Genomic DNA, 21,368 nt, shown 5'->3' with positions numbered 1-21,368 from the left:
TGCCTTACAGTAGGCGTCTATGGATTGAAAAAAAAGACAGGAGTGAACAAAATTTATAAATTTACAATTTATATGTTACTATTTTTTTATTTATATTTAGTTCTGTGTAGTTATTGACCTCTTTTTATTGTATATTTTGCTTTGTCGGTGTAATTGTATATCTGACCACTTACTACAAGTGATTTAAACAAGATAGAATAGAAAATATGTGGTATATTATTACATGTTATTCGCATATTTGTTATAAGCTTCATCATTGTAATGTTTATAATAATATTGTGTGTTTCGTTGTTTCATTAAACACAGGACGACAAAATATACAAGATATTTGTCAGAAGGGTTCTCTGTACAATATGTAAAACTTGTAAACATTATTCAACTTACGACCTCAAATATATGCTGGTAATTCAAATACATTTTGGACTCTGGTATTAAGCACCAGACACAGTAGCGCAGGCTTCGCAAACACAGAAGTGGCAATAGGCAATTCTCAGCTAACGCAAACGCTCAATAAACACATCTTAAAGTGGACGCCGTTAACAAATATTTATCTATTACTCTAAGAAAATTACTTAATTCCTTGAACTAGACATAATAACAACATATAGAGAAAATAACACAAATGAAAAAATCCTGACATGTTACATAACAGGGGTGATCAACCTGCGGCTAGCGCCACATTGAACAATTATTTTTGACTTCGATTAACTGTCGAATTTTTCAATATTTAAATTTATATTTAGTATGTTATAGTTTTTTATACAATTTTATCACACCATAAAATTAATGAAATTCCAACACCGATTTTAATTAACAAACTATTAAACATAATTACTGAAGAGTGCTGTCGCCATAATACATCAAATTTTGAAGAATTTTCAGTATCAATTTTTAATAATAAATATATCTTCTGTAATAAAAATAATACACTTTTGCATCTTTCAAATCCGTTTTCAATTGCGGCTTGCGAAATTTCAAATTTCGAAAAATAGCTCGGATTACCAAGGAGTTTGCATATCCTAGTTATATAAAAACTTAATCACCCTGTTACGCTATTTCTTGCACTGGAACTGGCATTCTATTTTGGAATATTTGCGGGTAATATAGCGAGTTATCTCTTGCCATCGAGTGTGCGTATCGTATATTATAAGTGTATCGTATATTATAATAACACTTCAGGCGCTAATTTTAGGTTTAATGAATTTAATTTCTATTCAAAATAACGTATACAATGCAATCAAGATGCGTGCACGCGGCAACACGACCACAGATAAGATTTATGATCGCATGCTTTCATTTCTATTGTTACCAACAATTTCTTAGTAACAAGTATTTTCCGGAATTCTCGCATTTTTTAGGCAACCATTCTCAAGTCATGCGTCTCGAACGGCGCTTGTGGCATTCTTTGTTTTGCCTGCTCGCTTTTACGATTTAAAAATCTGCGATACGAACAGATTTACATATAATTCAATCTGTATTCGATCGTGAAACTTTTCCGAAACAACGTTCACATACATACTTTTTCATGATTACAAGACACTCAAATTGCTTCATTATTACATCACGTATAATTTTAATGGGTGTTAGTTGGGTATGTTAGTAAACAACTATATAGTAAACCTTCAACTTAATATTAGTATCTCAAAGCTGAAAATGTCATAAAAATGTAATATTTTCATAAAACACTTGACGAAACAACGAATAAAACAGTGACTTCAAAGCTAGTAGCGTATCATGTCTTTTATTTTTATGATACGGGTAATCATTGGATATATACATATATAATAAAGTTCCACATGATATCTTAGACCTTCCGATTCTCAGTCTTAAATTTAAAATTAAAAATTTATTATTAAAAAGGTCATATTAATAGCATTCAAGAGTATTTAGTTGATCGTAATGCGTTGAACTTGGTTCGTCACCTCATTTAGGTAATTGATATAATAATGTATACATTAAAAAAATTGTGAAATTTCACTTGAAAGAGCAATTGTTGAATTTCTTACTGTCTCTTTTCAATAGATCAGCGTTCCGATCCGGTGCCAGCTTACTATTTATAGTATAATCAACGACTCAAAAGCGCACTGTTTACTTGAAAATAATCCCGTATTCCCCTCATGGTGTTGTCAAAATTTTATTTTGTTATAGTAATTTTACTAGCTTCGACGCCTTTTCAACTGGATGGAAATAATGCTTGCGTAATTTGTTTTGATGCGTAATGAATGACTGCAATTTGGATAATAGGCCACCATAACACGCGACATTAAAAAAATGTACAAAGTGACTGGTTATAGGTGTAAAGGCTTGAAAGGGGCTTATAAGGACTTATATAACTTATTTATCAGCAAAAACCTTTAAAGCCTTTCGCTACGTTTTTTCGTTGTTAGTGTATATATAAAGTGATCACTCTACAATGTGTTTGAATTTTTATTTTGAATGTGAAACACTCGTAACTTCTGGCAGGACAATTTCTACAAAAACAAAAAGTAAACAATAATTGTTTTTAATATGTAGTAATCTTATTATATTGAGATTAGGTTATTTATTAATTCTGGAAGCAAATACCTATTATAAATGAAGCAATATACCTTCACATTATTTATATAAGAAAATTGTTACAGAAAATTAAAATGGTTGTCGATTGTTTTTCAGTATTGTTTGCCTCAACTTTTAATATGAGAAAATATAACTCGTTCAACAGTGTTTGTAAAAGGCAATGTTACCTTTCATTAAAAAGTTATTTGTAATTTATTAAAATCAATTATAAATTTCATGTTATAATACCACCAAAATAAGTTTTGGTTAATTGAGGATTATTATTAAAAAGTTTTGTTTCAGTAAATTGTTTATTCTGCTGGGTATATAATTAATTAAACCAGAGAAATTATTTTTGATTAGTGTATTGAATTGTTTGTTATTTTAATTAAATTTTGATTGTTGTACGGGGTATCTGATGATCCACTTTATTCACTTATTTTACGGGTATAAATAATGCGCAGCTTATACAAATTTTTTAAACATTTTAGTTACACTTTAGTTCTCCCGAAGTTTAAATATCCTAAATCATACACATGTAGATATTTTAAACAGATGTTAAGTAATACTATGTTATCTAAAGTGTCATCGTCTTTCGTTTCAACCCATAGACGCTCACTGCAAGGCCTATGCCTCTCCCAAAGATATCAAAGAGGGGATTTACCATAATCGCTACGCTAGGCAGCCAGGCTGACGATTGTAGTGTGATAATATGGTACGCAAAGTACGCTGTTGCCCATCTTCTGGAAACTTTTTCGTAAACAGTGACAATCCTATATAATTAATGCACAAAGTTTTTATTATACATAAGATAATATCCGAAGAATTGAACCGCGACGTACGATCGCAAGCCCTAGTTCTCTACCACTATACTACCACTCTACTCTACTATATCTAAATATTAATTACTATATCTATTTTGTTTTATTAAGAAGCAACAATCTTTATTGCAGCGAGTTTAAAATTTGATACATTGAATATGTGTACATTTTTAATTTTAAATTTTGCATGCAATATTATAACGCTTATTCCTTTAAATAACATTTATCATTTCAGCCGTAAGAATTCCATTGATTACGTTGGTGTTCAGAAACATCGAATTTTCTCAATGTACCATAGATTTTTAACTTAATTTCCATCTTACATCCTTTTGAAACATATACTATATCGTATATATTAGAGGGCCCAGAAAGTAATGTCGTTTTTTCGAAATATTTTACAGAAAATTCGATTGATTTTTACCGTTTCGGCATTGAAAATTTGTATACTAGATGGCAAAAGGTAGTTGTTAAGGTAAATATATTGTTGATTAGATATAAAAACTTGATTAAAATGTAGTCGTGTGAATTTAACTTAAGAAAATGACATTATTTTCCGGTCCATCTAATAGTAATACTCTTAACAATTATCCAAATTAAGTTCCTGTTTTGTTTAATTGTTCTTTTACTTATTTATATATATTATTTGATAACCAAATGTACATGCAACTTATGTAAGCGACGTTTTCACGGAACGCCTAATATAATTAAAATAAGATTTGCATAAATTGTTATGGTGCATCATTACAACTTAATTACGTTTAAGTTAGTAAAGTTGAATTCTTATTTCTTTGCAAAACGCACACTTATAAGTGTTCGTACAATGTACAATAGTGGTAGCAAAGAACGAATACACACGCGCGACTAACATATTGCCTAATAGAACAAACAATATGTTATTAATTAATTCACGTCAATAAACATTATCGTGTGAACCTTTGTAACATCTCAGCTAGAAGCACAAAACGTATCGATTTCTATATGTTACCCATGTTTTGCCAATGATGTTTAAACGGTTTATTTATTTATTTTTTATTAATTCTAATTTGTAACGCTAAGGTGTTATTTTTTTCGTTTTTACTGATCGCAGACAGATAGGAGAGAGATTGCCGCTATTTGATATGGATCTTTTGTCTACCAGCTACGAGACACGACAGCTTTTTATAATAATATGCAATTTTTCTTACAAAGAAACACAGCTAAAATTTATACAGATAAACAATATAATTTAAGACTTAATCAATTATACGTTAATTTCTGTATTATTTTATTTGAGTTGATTGAGTCTTCAAACCAAATTCCACATATTTTCATCAACTAAAACTTTTTGAATAAATTTTATATTTATTAGGGGGACCGGAAAGTAATGTCTCTTTCTTAAGTTAAATTCACACCTTCGTTATCAAAAACCTTTTGATATCTAGTACACAAATTTTCAATGCCGGAGCGGTAAAAATTAATCAGTTTTTCTGTAAAATATATCCACAGAAACGATATTACTTTCCGATCCCTTTAATAAAAGGCGGGTTTAAGACATGTTGTGGAACTTTAAAATTCATTGACATTGAAAATAATCAGTGGTTTCGCATGCTGGCCTCTACTGGATTTCTAATCGAATCTAGTTAATGAAGTCTCAATAAGGACTCGAAGAAGAAAGCAATGGCCTGAATTTGTACAGCCTTCCCCGATAAATCTTTAATTCTGTAGACGCTGCGTTCTATGTTTTATTGAGGAACCATCGGCAGTGGTTATTTAGATTGCAAATAGTGTCTGCACATTAGCATCGCCCGTCACAATACAAATGCCTTGATGTATTTATTTTTAGACGTCGATAAATAGTCGAAAATGTAGTATTTAGACAATTTGTTAAAAAGGCCTTCCTTTCCAAATAAAAATTCAATTAATGGGCTTGTTATTATAATAAAACGTTTCTCAGCGAGAATCACAATTTTACGAAATTTTACTGGAGACAAAATACATAGACAACATTAGTTCAAACATTATATGAGACGTTGCAGTACATATCTATACGTTGCCATTGATAAAAGCTATCATTTAACATAGTGAAAACCGTGTAGTTTACTATTGCTTCTCGTATATTCGCATTTGATCAAGTCAAAGATAAAAGACCACGTGACAGAATTGTAAGATCGGTACGATGATATCATAGCACTAATTTGTGTTCGAAATACAAATATTTTGAGACAATAAGACGATGGAACTAAAAGCAATAAAACCTTTTTGGACACGATTCCGAGTTTACAACACACTGGTAACAAAGTCTATACTTTACACACATGTGTAATGTTTCTTAATTACGTCCTATTAATTTAAAAAGTTAATTTAATAAATTATTAAAGAATCCTATAGTGTGAAGTTATTATAAATTTCTCTACTACTGTAATAAGGATATTATGAAAGTTGTGATCTTTTCTCAGACCGAAGCGCGCTTGGAACCATCTTACCTTTTAATAGAATCATTCTATTACAGTGCAACTCAACTTGATACTAGTTACTATCAAATTGATTTCTTCTGACATCGATCAAGAAGCTCTTTTGTTCCGTGACAACATATATTGATAATTTTATAAATATGTAAAAAAATCAAACAATTAGTAGTAAATTAAATACGTAATTCTTGTATTAAAAATATATATATTTCTTTTTAAAATCATCATACACCGGTACTTCATTGCTATATCAACTGATTTAAAACACCATTAAAACGTGTTAAAAGCATTATAATAATAATAATGAATTGCATCTCAGTCTAGTAATTACTAGTGGTCTGTTGAGTCTTACATTGACGTATGCTTAAAAGACATTATTGAAGCAATATACTAGCATAGAAAAATTAATTACAAAGTTGAACATATAACCTTAAAAATACAAAGCGAAATACTTCGTTCTACTGCGATGAAGCCATTGTACAAAAAGATAAATATTCTTTGTGAATCTCAATATTCCATGAAACGTGGCAATTCTTGTCCACACCTAAAAATGATCTATAACGTGTATCCCAACGTGGGGCCTACGCCCCAGTGGTGGGCAGTTTGATTGTTAAGATGGGTAATTAAAAATTGACTCGACACGAGTTTAAATCTTTCGCTTTAATATAAAAATTATATATGTTACATGGAAAACACTGATCTATAAAGTGAAATAGGAACATTGTGCTATGATGGAGATCTTTTTAACAGAAACAAATTTTGTACTACGTTCTGACAGCTGACTTTATGGCCCCACAAATTCATTTCTTAAAATAAGAAGGATGAGGATTCAAGGTGGAGCATAGTACATAAATGGTTGGAAAACTCTGATGTATAAAGTAAAATAGGAACACTGTGCTATAATGCAGGTCAATTAAAAAGAAACAAATTTTGTACTACGTCCTAACAGCTGATTTAATGGCCCCACAAATTCATTTCTACGTTAAAATAAGAAAGTAAAACATAACAATGATAACTTGTTTATATAATACGTCAATTAATAACAATGGTATAATGATTGCGTAATTTTAAAATTACTTATATAAAGTTATCTGTCGACGTTAAGTGCATGGATAATTGTCATCGTTATTTCACACGATGTAACCAAAGACGGCGCTAACATGTTATTTATTAGTATAAACATGTACTTTTCATTTTAATTGATATATTTTTTTGTTTTTATGTTATATTGTTTGCCATGTACATTTTAGAAAACTCTTGAATACGTTAGAGCTGGTTCTTATTATTAATACATTTATTAATTTATTCCCATTACTATACCATATTTTTAATATATATATATATATATATATATATATATATATTAATTTATTCCTACTATCTTTCAATTAAGAAAATTCTAGAATTGCTGAATATTGATACATACTAGAATTAAATTAAGCTTCTGTATAATGGTATCATTCAGCTTGAAGCTACAATGTTTCAAACGCACTTTAATATAAGAAAGCCGCAACAAACTCAGACGGGTACCCAATACACAGAGCAATACCTGCTGCTATTTATTAAAACACAAATTCATGTAAAAGTGTATGTCAAATGTATGTCATAAACCTCAAAAAAATATTTGTCAAGAAAACAATGAGAAGACAGTAAAAACATGCGAAACAGCGTACTTCATAAATTTTATTTCTCTTATTTGATATTAAAAACTCATATCAAGACTTGTCAGTCATGTTTATTTTAATTAAGATATATCCTCAAGTTTTTATTTTATTTATTTTAAATATGTACTTCATCAACATAACGCAACACACGTTTACATTAGTTTCATATAACAGTGTACAAATTTAAATATATTTGTCTATTGCAGGCTTACACAGCTCATGCCGTAATTATGCTAGCTTATACTTAAACGTTAGTAAATTAATATAACAAATAAATAATATTAAAGGGTTCTCTAAATAATAATAAAATAAGACATAAACAATCTTTGTTTCTCTGATCATAGACTACATTTTATACTTCCTTATGGCGACTTTTAAATAAATTATATTCTTAACAATATTAGTAATTATTGACAATAATATACTTTTATATTCTGATTAACAAATGCTTTATTGTATTTGTACAGATTTTCCCGTATACACGCCATAACTTGAGAAAAACTATCGATTTCATTAGTATTTTTTAAGTTTCCTAATTATCATAGAAAATATGTCCCTTTTTCATATGTCTCTTTAGTTAAGCCATAACTTGGGAATCACTTTAACGATATCATTCATCTTTTTATTAATTAATTTCCTAATACTTTATACAACCGAACGTGTATGGGAAAAAATTTATAAATATGCGCAGAAACTTGAAAATTTTCATAAAATATATTGAATATTAAAATTTCACGCGTTTGATAGATCGCTTTGAAATTCGCGCGTTTGACAGCTTACGCTGCAAATTTAAATTATCTTTTTAACGGCTATTAAAGATAACGGGTATTCAAGATATATATTAATTGGACGCTAGATCTATAGATAAATAGATATACAGACAGATAGATACCTAGATCGACATTTAATCAATAATGAAAATGATCATTTTGAAATATGGTACATTAACTTATTTTTTCCTTTGAAATGCGACAGTATAACGAAAATATGACGTAAAAATGTGTAAATACATCTTTACTTTACAAAATTATTATAATTTAAAGCTTAAATATTCCCATATTAATGTAGTAATTTGTAGAAAATGATTTATGCATTAGTATGATCTTTTATACATATGTATAAGGCGCAAATATTTGATTAAAATACTATATATTTCAATAAAAAAAAAACCTATTGAGTAATGTAAGTAAAAGCTGCAAGATCGTATTAATTTTATATCGACATTCGAATATATCAGACGCGAGTGAGTCTCATGTAGAAAGTTATGATTGTGTAATAACGAATACTGTAACGGTCAAAACTCGAATTTGTATGCGAGTGGCGTGTTGGTATAAGATAATATGCAACTTAATTACCGTGAGATAAAAACTGACGACGTATTCCGTGTAAGTTATTGGAAAAGTTGAAGTTTATATATTTACGGATATAAAATAATTAAATATATAATCTGTGCATGTAAAACAAAGTTGTGTTAGTGGTATACATTAAAAACTCACGAAAGACTCAACAAATTTTATGATTTTTGTTATTTAGTATTTTTCTGCGTTCACAATAGGATGATCAGTATTAAATATGATATACATCTTTTAATTACCATATAATGTTTATTTTCTATGTTTTATTTATGTCTCTTTATTATTCTAATAAAAAAAATTCTTAATAATTTTGAGTAATTTTGAATTTATTGACTGCTAGGCGGTAATTTATTGGCTTGATGAAGTGGCATTGCAGGCCACATAGCGTGTAGAACAAATGGCTGGCAGGGTCTTAAGATTCTAAATACCACGGATCAGCATGCGCAGCATTGAATGTCCACCCACAAGTTGGACAGACTACCTTGTTAAGAGTACCTTGGAGGACGCTGAATACAGCCTGCGTCTAACTCCTACTATTTAAAATATAAAGTGGCAGCCTATGTCCAGCAGTAGATGTTCTATGGCATAAATGATGATGATGGTCTTTAAGTGAAGAGCTAGGATACGACTAAGCAGTTGTATTACAAAGTACATGTACGTATTTACTTAGCCCAAAACTCTTTACAGTAAATGAGTATTCGCTCCGAAACTTCAGCTCGGGTCAATATATAAAGTACATTGAATTGTGATACCACAAAGTTAGTCAAAGAAGATCACGGCTCGGTGTGTCACTGGATACACCCTTATCATTACAATACAAGATAGCTTGACAACAAGAAATGTACCTCGGGTCTATTGTCAATGACAAGCCGTTCACAAACAAATACCACACAATAATCTATAATTACATCAAAACTAAACAGAGAGAATTTTCAGCGAATAACTTAAATAATTATGCGGTATTAGTTTCCCATTACAACGATACCATTAGTTAGACAATAGAGAGAAGAACAAGGCCCCGCTTCGGTAACATAGCGTTGTACAACTAAATTCATAATATACTCATAGTTAGATGAGAACCTTTTGCTGTTTATGTATATGTCAAAATGTAATATATTATGTGGCAACAAATATACAGGTTGTTTGGTTTTAGGTGTAAAACCTATAAAAGTATATTTTGATCAATATTTCGGCTTTCACAGAGAGTGGGGAAAATAAAGAAAAAAAATTAGTAACGCAGTTTTTTATTTAATGGAAGCAGGCGTTATTTCGCGGAAGTCCATCCTAAGTAAGAAAAGGACCAATATTTAGCCACTTCCGCACATGCAGTGGTAGTCGTGCAACAAAGTGCACCGCCCGCCAGCCCGCTGATAAATGCGTATGCGGCAAACAATGCGAATCACACAACCGCCACCGCAAAATTACTCAACACGTGTTTCACCCGGGGCATCTTCAGGAGTTATGTTACACCGATTAGTGCCAAACAGTTTTTTAAGAATTTTCAATTGAATTCTTCTGGGTGTAGGTACGTATCTGGAAACTGTGAAACATCATCACATCAGCCAATTGACGCCCACTGCAAGCCTCGCAACTGCCTTTCTCGAAGATCGACAAGATGATTGATCTTGCGCTGTCTGCATCCTGCTACTTCTAAAACTACTTTAACTATGTCGTTAGTTCACCTAGTGCGGTGTCTCCCCATACCGCGTCTACCTTTTTATATGGAAGATGTGTTGGTAATTATTTTTAATTTATAATTTTTTTATGTAGTTTACCATATAAATAAAACATGATCGAAAGCTACAAGACTGTAGCAAAAAATTTAAATAAAAGAAAATTCGCGAAAGACGTTTAAGATATATCTATAAGATTTATTGTTTTGAAAGCTAAGTTCGTTGCACGGCGTTCTCATTCACGGCACGTCAATGAAGCCAAATATAAATGTTAAATGTAACCTTGTTAGTCATCTCCGGAACTGGTACGCGGTGGTCAGAAGGTACACACTCATTCTACTATGCTTCAGTTTCTAAATAGATGGTTCATACAAACAACCTTGATAGCCTAGAGATAGGGAACTGGCTCTTGCGATCGTAGGTCGATTCCCGACGTTCGATTCCTTACTTATATAAGATTGCCACTGCTCACAAACAAGTTTACAGAGGTTTCAAAATGTATGCGGCATCTCCAGAGCCTAGTTCACTCGAACATGCTGGATGACTTTGCAGAGTCAATGTGGTTAAGCCTCCCGCCGATCCTGAAGGTTACGAGGTCGCCACATTGGCTAATATGGTGCATCGCGTCACACATGCACAGCCACTCGTCACACACGGGCTATCTATGTAATAATGAAGTAACGTAAGATTTACTAAATTATATTTTGAAAAAGACTGCCTTTCACAAATATATGAAATGTATCACGTATTCCTCTTATTTTGTTTATTGATATTAAAATTGAAAATACCATGATGTGCGACAGACGTTCAACTTCGGATGCTATTTACTACAGTAATAAGCACGATTAGAACCGCACCAACCTAACGGGAGATGTAATTTTATAGTATTCTATCAAATATTTTAATTATTAATTAATTAAAATAATAATTAAGAGAAAGGGAAAGCCTCATTCTACTTGACACCTTTTATGCACATAAATAAAATGTTTTTTAATATTTTCGGCCAGAAGTATAAAGATTTTTTATGGTGAGATAAAATAAGAAGTAAATACTAAAAAATATCATAACACTTTTCTTTGCAACTAGCATCCACAGTAAGTTACTTACACCTGTCCGTTTACTATAAATGTACTAAAATGAAAACATAATCACATTGCGTCTTACATTGTACGAATAAAAAAAGATAATTTTATAATTTTCGTAATTCATTATGATTACTGTATCAAAATGATAAATAGATTGCTCAGACAGATTAGTCTGAAATATGTTTTTTTTCTATTCGACTGTGACAGGTTATTAAGTTTTGGCAGCACGAAGTTTAAAAAAAAACATGTTCGTATATCTTACATTCCATATAATAACAGAGTCGTGGGGTCAACAGAGTTTAAAATATATCTGATAAATATGAAATGGTTAATTTAAATTTAAAATGCTGCAATAACTTGAATATTTTCAGTAAATGTCATTTGAATTTATCGAAAGCAATAGGCCAATTATTTCTGGTAGTACAAATTTTATCGGTCTAGGAAGTATACTATATACAAATAACAGTAATATTTCCTCGCGTGCCTCGACTTGAGCAGTTTGATTGACAGTATCACGTCTTACGTCACTTTGTGGGATCGGGTGAATCGACAGAAATACTTGTATCATTGCAATTCGTCTATAGCGTATTTTATGATAATACATTTCCAATAGACGATCCACTGCACACGGAATATTTTTTGCCTAACAAAATTCCGACTTTATCAGTCGCGAACGAAATGTTCTAGCATTTGGTACCAGTGGGTCAAGCGCATGTCCTTTATATTCAATTATCGAGCGACAAAATATTCCAAGTTACGAAAACATTTCAACTTACAATAGTGACGGTGTACGCTTTCAATGTAAATTTGCAAATTATTTCAACCTGTCACATTAACCAAATGGACGCAGTCTGTGTATTTTCATTATGAGGTAATTTCTATAATTTTCGCAGAGTGAATAAAATACTATAAAATATTAATGACGGATATATTTTTTAGATTAAAAGAAGCAATCGATTTAAAAAAATGCTTTAGTAAACAATAGGACTTGGTAATGAACTTTTAATCAGATGTCAATCGAAAATAAATATCGGATTCATAATCATTATCATATTAATCAATAGACGCTCATTTCAAGGCATATGCATCAAAAAAGTAGAAATCTATTAAAAGAAAACTTAACTGAAGGTGAAACTTAAAACTGTATGTATATATATATATATATATGTATATATATATATATATATATATATATATATATATATATATATATATATATATATATATAACATGTTTAACAACAATAGGTTCTCTTGATCGAACGTTTATTTTTTTAATAATATACGATAATATACGTCTATGTATGGTATCATGTGTTTACAATACTTACAGTTACTATGTTGATTTTTAACAAGTTTAATCGTTGTATCAAAAGTTTTAGTTGTATTATTCCCCTTGTACAGTTAGCTTTCGTCTAAAGTAAGTGCTGTAACCCGCAACCTAAAAAGATTATCGCAATCCTTAAAAGCTAAGCTACCTTCTCCAAAAGATATAACATTTTGAAATACGTCCAACAACTGTCTATAGTTGGGTCACATCTAAAAAGAGATTACAGCTCATAACGGCCGTGCAGTGACGCGTTAAGCAATAAAAGCTATAACGCTTGCACAATGCCGGCGGATTTATTCTGATAATCGTACACGAGACTTACTTTTGCTTGCCCAACCCAGTTAGTATTGCTTCCCGGTGATAAACTGTTAAGTGCTAGTCACCGCCTGAAAATGAGCGGTGCGACGTGCGAGACGGAGATTGACAAGACGCACATGAGACATATAAGAACAGATATATCCCTGGATCACTTTTAATTAAGACGTCAATAACAATCCCTATAAACTTTATCCTGTTTTAATTTAACAGGATCCAACCGTCTTCCCTTGCATGTTCAAACAAAAATATTCGTAAGGAATTTTTGAAAAAAGTGACGGATTGAATAATTATGTCCAAAAACGAATACATTGACAGGTTCTTCGTTGATCAATCATCATCATATCAGTCGATAGAGGTCCAAGGCATAGGCCTCCTCCAAAGATCACCACGATCACCGATCTTGCACTGCCCGCATCCAGTGACCTTCCGCTGCCTTGACTATATCATCAGTCAACCACGCCGCCTTTAACGGCGATCGATTATAATTAATCCCTGGCCCAAAGTGCTTATTTGTACGACTACCCGCGTCAAACCAGAGCATATTCAATCGATTACTTGCGACATCTATCAACGCTAATCAATGTTACAGCGTTCATCGTATTTAAAACGATACACGAAAATTTTTACTATTTATTAAGAAACGTTTTTCAAATGAAGCCCTTTTTTGTAATTCATTCAACGAAATATAAACAACATCGTGAGATAACTTGATTTTCCTTATAAACTTAATCGAAATCCAACCATGTCACCCTTATCTGGTGACTCACTAACTTCGGTACAGCACTAGTAAGCTGTCCGTCGATCCATGCCTTTCTATACGTCATCCAGATCTAAAGATAAACAAACGAACGAGGTTTTATATACGGATTGAAACGCCGACTTACAATCTAGGTTAGCGCAATTTCATTACAAGTATAACCTACTTTTGCACAAATTGTTTTATGAATCATCCTTTATATGTAATACGTAATTTTGTAGACTTGTTTAGCACGCTTTCGATTTTTTTTTTCAGTGTTTTTTTTTAATTACGTGGTTTTTGCATTAATTTTATAGAGTATATATACTTGACCGAAAAAAACTTAAGGTCATCTTCTATGAAAACGGTTAGTATCTCGGACCCTTTCGCGACTGCATAAAGTCAAAGTTCAAGTGAAAGGCGAAAATCTGTATGTTCACTATTTAACTAGTCTAGCTACGAACTAACCGCGCTGACCGCTGGCTTCGTCGGTAACGTAGGAACTAGGTTAGGTGAGGTTACCCAATAACACTATTGTAACATTTGAATTAAAACAATAGCTAGAGAGACTTACAATTCTAGAAGGACATAGAATATGAGACAAAAAACATTCCTAAAAGAGTCCTCCACCTTCAGAACAAACGTATTTTAAGAACACACCTATAATGATTATTGAATTAAGAAATTACAACAATGTGATTTAATTTCTAACTGTACTTAGCTTCAGACACTTTAAGTAAATTAACTCAGAGACTTACTCAAGATCGCTGCGGTGACATGGATAGGCGTTTCACGGAAACCTTATAGCATGTAAGGTGCTACTGGTACTGCTGTGTTTCCCAGCATGAAGCCCATACTCCTCAGACAAGAGTTTAACCCTTTTGCGTTCCCACGAGGGAGGTACGGATTTTAGAAAGGCTAAGGTAGTTCTTCTTGGTAATTTTTTGAAGGATCAAGTTACCCGATTTCATCATATTTTTTTATAAATATCCTATTACTTTGTTGTTTCCTTTTGGAATTTAAATTTTATAAATTTAATTTTTAAAAAATATAATAACTGATTAAATTTGCATTCTTATAATATTTAAATTATTATTCAACTTCATGTGTTTGACAATTCACACGTTGAAAATTAATAATAATTTATTTATTTCACATTTAATAAATAAATAAAGTGATAGTTTTGAAATAACTTGCTTAAGTTGAATTCAAAACAAACTATCCGAGTACGTAATTAATACTTATATTTCACGAAATAACGTAATACATTAAGTAAAACATTAGATCATCAATCTTATATGTTTTTGGCATAAATCATTACGTTTGTATTAATTAAAAATTCGTATTAAAATACTTACGAAATATTTTAATCAACATTAGATAATTTATTACAAAATCCAAACACGATTAGTCTGAGTTAATTAATGTTATCTCAAAATCGTTTAACAATCGTACTAATTAAAGTTTAATTACTTAACCGTCTTCAGTAATTGCATTAAGCAACATGACTTAAGATCTAAATACTTAGAAGTCTGCATATTGTGTAAAATTTGTGTTGATTTTTTTAAAAGTAATAGATGCATGTACAAATCATATAACGACGTCGTGCTTGATCAGAAAAGTTATATTTACACTGTTATTCCTTTTATGTATCATAAAACTCAGATTTATTTCATAGATAAATTAGATATTTCTATTAAGTCTAAACTTCATTTCATTTTATTTTCATCGTTCAGCGAAGAAATACAAATGTATGTTATAGAAATGTCGAAATTAATAAGGTTGCATTCGCCAAGGAATAGGCCTACCCGGAGATATATATGATCCCGATGATGATGTACCACAATAGCCATGATTGGTAGGTGAGTTGGGAGAGTGTTGTATTATACGCAAAGGACCTTGCCGCCCATCCTCTGGAAACAGAGGAGTATAAACAGTGGCAATCCTTTATAATTAATGCACGAATTGTGAATCATGTAAGATTGTATCATGGAAATCGAATCCGCGATCTACAATCGTAAGTCTTCGTCCACCGCTGGGCTACCATTGCAAAGCTAACTCTCGATTAGTTTATAAAGGCACTACACCTATAAGCACTTTAAAAATAAATTGTTCAAAACACAGTTTTACTTTCAAATTTCTTTACATCGCTCTGCTATTTAATATTCACTATTCGTTTATACTTTCAGGAACCAGTAGTCGGTGAGAGTCGTAGTCCTTTATTTTTGGAATATTTAATAAAATAATCAATAAACACCTGTCATCATTTAAATACGGCTTGCAATGTTGCCCAAGTATCATTTTCAGATTCCGCTGGCTAACCCTTAATAGAGCATAGGAATATTGCTTGCTACCTTATAATTTTTATCTTAGACCAAGAGGCTTTTTATAAATACCTACACTAAACGGCCAATGGTAATATAATTACCACCGCATTTTCGTGAACTTACAAACATATATTTTCACAAAAAATTTTAAGAAGGGCCTTAATTAATACTTAGACAGCACACAGCCTGATTTATCAGGAACTTTTATCTTTGCCATGTTAAGGTTTTTAGGGGATCGAACTTCATTCTATTATAAAATTTCACCAGTTTGAGAGGCTGTAAAGCTTTTAAATATCTTTTTTTTAAATTAAATATTACAAAGTTTTCTTCTAACATAGTCAGAGCCTATATTTCTAAATGGATATTTCTAGACGGGGGGGAGGGGAATCCTCAAATGGACGCCTGGGAATGGAGGGCCCAGTTTTTTTTAAATATCTTAGGAGCGATTAGACTCGAGGAAACCTCGACTTGGAATGTAACTCAGGCCTAAGAAGGCCGAACCTCGTCTTGTTCTTTTGTTATTACTTGCCTGACAAAAATACCTGTCCCGTCTAATATATTTTAAGTATTACATATACCCTTTTATTAAGAAAATTAACAATCGATTATAATTATCGCTGTCCCACAGTACAAACTTACAGAGGTAATTGAGTTAATCGCGGCACCAGTTTCACATATATCTTTCTACGGACACGTAATGCACCGGAAGTATCTCAGTATTACACTATTAACGCGCGTACAAATGAACGTTGCAATGAAATGATTAATGATACTGTATGTAACGTTGCAGATTTGAGTGCGACTAATAATGCAGTTAATGATGGGTAGCATTAGCTGTTAAAGTTGTCAAATGAAACGCAATAAGCTTTAGTAGTTTTAGATATAACTTGGGAATCTTTAAACCAATAGTATATATAATATAGACAAGCATGTACCATCATAGATCTTGTCATCGCTTGACATCAGGTGGGGCAGAGGTCAATAGCTTTGCCTTTAGCCAATACAAATAAGTAAATTTACGTTTTGTTATATGCAATAACTATAAACGTGGGGATGAATTGGTTCGATTGATTCTTCTTTATAAATTAATTCTTGACTTCCGGTTCGCATCTGTACGGCTATTTGAACTAAACACACAACCTTGTGAAGTAGAGTCAAAATTAAAATAGACAAAAAATCACGTTTAATAAATTTTAAGTTTATTCTTACTCGCTTCAAACTTTAGGATAAAAGCTTTACCTTTTATGCCGTTTTATTACATGCAATAACTATAATATGAAAAACTATGATAAACTAGAAACTAATGTGATAATATTTCGAATGTAATATTTGTATACCTCTTTTCGAAAATTTAACAACTCAACTCATCTCAACATAGCTCATAAGCAACTGTGTGCAATAACGATACACTTCCAAGTAAAGTCTTTATTTATCATATAATAAATTTAAGTTCATTGAATAAAAATTAAAAAAATCCTGCAGTAGTGTGAAGGATTTTTTATCATAATAAAATTAAGGATAAATTGCCCTAATACTGTATTAACGAAAACGTAAAAGTGACCGCGAACAAACAAACTGTCTCTGTTTGATGTGAGGCCTTTTTAGACGTATTTGAAATCCAGTACAATTTTATTCTAGCTTCTATCGAATTGACCTCTTTAGGCATTCGTCTGATATGGTCACTATGAAGATTTCAACGAGGATAGTAATATCAATAAATGAAATGTCTTTACAATGCACTTGTATGAAATGTATTTAAAACTATGTTACACTTCATTCCCTCCCTATATAAACAAAAATAATCATAATATTTATAGTCAATTTCCTTAGCGATAGAACTTGTATGTTTTAGGATTCTTTGACTAATTAAATTGATGGGATTATAACAGTTATTCTTTTACTTTAACGTACTTTTTTGGATTATATTATTAATGTGAAGAAAATGACAATCATCTCCGCGTTTTCCGTTTAAAATTGCAACAGTTTATTAACAATGACATAGCGTATATCGACGCCATGTCTTAACAATAACAACCGACAAATAATCGACAAAATTATAACTTTCCCAACCCTAATTCCGCTAACGATTTAAGCGTACGTCGTAAAACAACACTTATTTATAGAAAAAAGAGTCTAAATTCGCTTGAAACGTATTAACATTGAATGGGTCTAAACGTGCAACTTTGTGGCGGAGATTTGCGTAAACGTTACATCACTAGTCTCGCAAGTTTGACCCTTGACTCGTGACGTAGTGATGGGATTTTCTAATTCCATTTTTAAACTTAATTAATACACGGATTCAGAGTTCAGATGTCTTACATGTTATTAAAGAATTTATTTTAAGAGTGCTATTTAAATGAATAGATATTATTGTGAAACAAAACTCTGCTGCATTAAGAACAAAATAATTCTAAAATATATAAGAAACATTTGCATTTTTTCTGTAGAAGTAGGTGCTGTTAGCCCGGGGACTTTTACAGCTTCATCTGAACTGAAGGGTGCGTGAACTTAAAAAGAAACATTTAACTAAACCTAATTAGAAACAGACAACTTATTTAAAACTAGAAAACCTATACATAAAAAGTACACCTAAAGAGAATTAATAAGAAAATGAGGTCTCCTCACACACGCGATGCCTTAGGTCATCCTAGCTTTATCTTACAAGCGTTCCGAAGCTAGCCATACATAATACCTACACATGACACGAGTTAATTGTGTTAGCGACGCACGTATAAATGGAGAGAAAATATCGAGAGGTAATTTACAAACCAGAACCAGGTTTTAAAAAACTGTGTACAGAAAAACAAATAGATAGGTATATTTCTATTAGATATTTCTTTTAACTAATTATTGACCTCGAATAACCCTTATATGTTCTCTTTTTGTGTAATAAAATTTAACAATTTTGCAATGTATATCTTCCCTAAATATTGTGTATTTCGATCAACTAAAATTTTTTGAATGCTGTAATAAGATTCATTTAATAATATAATTTTAATAATCTACTAAATATATAAGGGGGATCGTAAAGTAATGTCGTTTCTGTCGAAATATTTTACAGAAAAACCGATAAATTTTTACCGCTGCGGCATTGAAAATCTGTAAAAAGATGGCCAAAATATGTTGATATCGAAGGTGAATATATTGTTGATTAAATAGAAAAACTTGTTATAAATGTAGTCGTGTGAATATAACTTAAGAAATCGACATTACTTTCCGGTCCCTCCAATACTATAATGCTTTTAATATAAGATTTAAAAATAATATTTTACTACCGATTTAGATTGACAATGAGAAACAGAGAACTTTCCAAAAATAAGCTGATGCTGGCTCTTGATAGGCATAAATTCTTCAAGAGTTATACAAAGATATACAAATTATACCTCGCAGTATTTATTATATGTAAATAAATGATTAACATGCCAAAAACATTAAAGAAAATAAAAACACTAATTCTACGAAGTATAGAATTTCCCAGGCATCTAAACGACGGAAGCTAGTCGTAATTACACACCCTGCTCATTATTTCGCTGCAAATTAATTAACAACGCTGCGAACAGAAAGCCTCGTTAGGATTTTTTTCCCAAAACGTGAATTCTTTCGCTATCGTAAAAGCGACACCGAAGGCTTTTTGCCTTACAAAGTTAATATTCTTGAGAAAACATTAATCTCTTCTGTGTATAATTAATACATGAAGGGGTAATTAAATTATACGTAATAATGCCATTGGTACTTTCCGGATCGATTCAATTAAGTACTTCAAAAAGAAAGCTTAGCCGATCTTAAACAAATCTCTATAACATCTGGAGGATACCCATATTTGCGAAAAAGGCACAAGGTGAGGGTCTTTACAGAATTTCTCCTGAATTGATGCGCGAGAAGTGTCTCGGAGAATGAAAAATGACAATAGACTGTGTTTAGGGCCAAGAGCATACAAGTAGAAATAATAAATGTGTATCAATATTTTAAAAACCTACCGAAAACCTTCTTATCAAAAGTTTTGCCGAACCTACAGAAACACTTCAATCTTTTATTATTCGAATCTCAAATAAATTATTTGAAAAATGTAATAACCACTGTTGCATATTTTATTTATTTATTTAATACTCTTTATTGTACCCGCTAGAAAACATATACATAGTTGCATAATAGTAAAGAAAACGTACAATGGGCGGTCTTATGACACGAGGCAATTTGTTCCAGACAATCATATTCTATAGAGACAAAATATATACAAGGTATATAGATGTAAAAGCTTTAAATGTTTTAACCAATTACCTATAACTTTGCATACAGTTAATGTCACAGGCCAAATAAGTACAGTTTACAACATACAGTTTACAAAAACAGCCATACAGATAGTAAACCAAAAATAATTTTTATATGTAGTAACCCGAATTTTGAAATTGGTTTAAGTTACTATACGATCATTACATTATTTATTATTTTTAAAAACATTAAATGACAGCAAATAAGTAATTCATATACCCCATAAACTCTTCTACGTCTGCAACCAATCACTGAGGAAGGTAAACAAACGACTTCTCTTCACTTCTTTCTTTCGAATGTCTCTTGTTCGTCTTATAAATCGCACCCTCATTCATCTTAGCACACTACTCACTCTCTCTCCCTGTAAAGAAAACCGAACAAAACTATAATAAAAGACAGACACAATACAAGACATCGTCCTAGAGAGACTATTTAATTTATACGAAACATCTAGTTTAATCTTAATAGCGCTCGATAGACGAGATTCTTAATTAAAATTTCATCATAAAATCCCTTAAATGTATTTCAATTAAAATTTAAAATTTGATGAATCTCGAGCCTACGGTCGGAATTGTAAATTAACTATTTATACATCTAGGCTTCATTATCATATTGGATTGATTTCTCAACACGTAATTAATGAACAACTCAACACATGTTTTATTGATAGTTAATCTTTTTTCATGAGACATCTGAGTAATAGCTGTTGTAAATGAATTGTGGGGAGTGTTTATTTTCCAGAGGGCGAATACACTTAGCGTGAACTAAATAACACTGATATGCCATTTTTATAAACAATAAAAGAAAAC

The 21,368-nt window shown here is 31.3% G+C and overlaps 1 protein-coding gene across 1 annotated transcript in view; it reads left to right on the top strand.

Moving 5' to 3' along the window:
• LOC137933517 (fibroblast growth factor receptor 3-like) overlaps positions 1 to 21,368 on the top strand; it is a 163,452-nt gene that overhangs the window by 122,254 nt on the left and 19,830 nt on the right. The window lies entirely within an intron of this gene.

The sequence above is a fragment of the Battus philenor genome, unplaced genomic scaffold (assembly GCF_028537555.1).
Source record: "Battus philenor isolate CCGP_79_NKW_IND1 unplaced genomic scaffold, ilBatPhil1.0.hap1 SCAF_13, whole genome shotgun sequence".
In the NCBI taxonomy this organism is placed as follows: domain Eukaryota; kingdom Metazoa; phylum Arthropoda; class Insecta; order Lepidoptera; family Papilionidae; genus Battus; species Battus philenor.
This window is presented reverse-complemented; position numbering and strand designations above follow the sequence as displayed.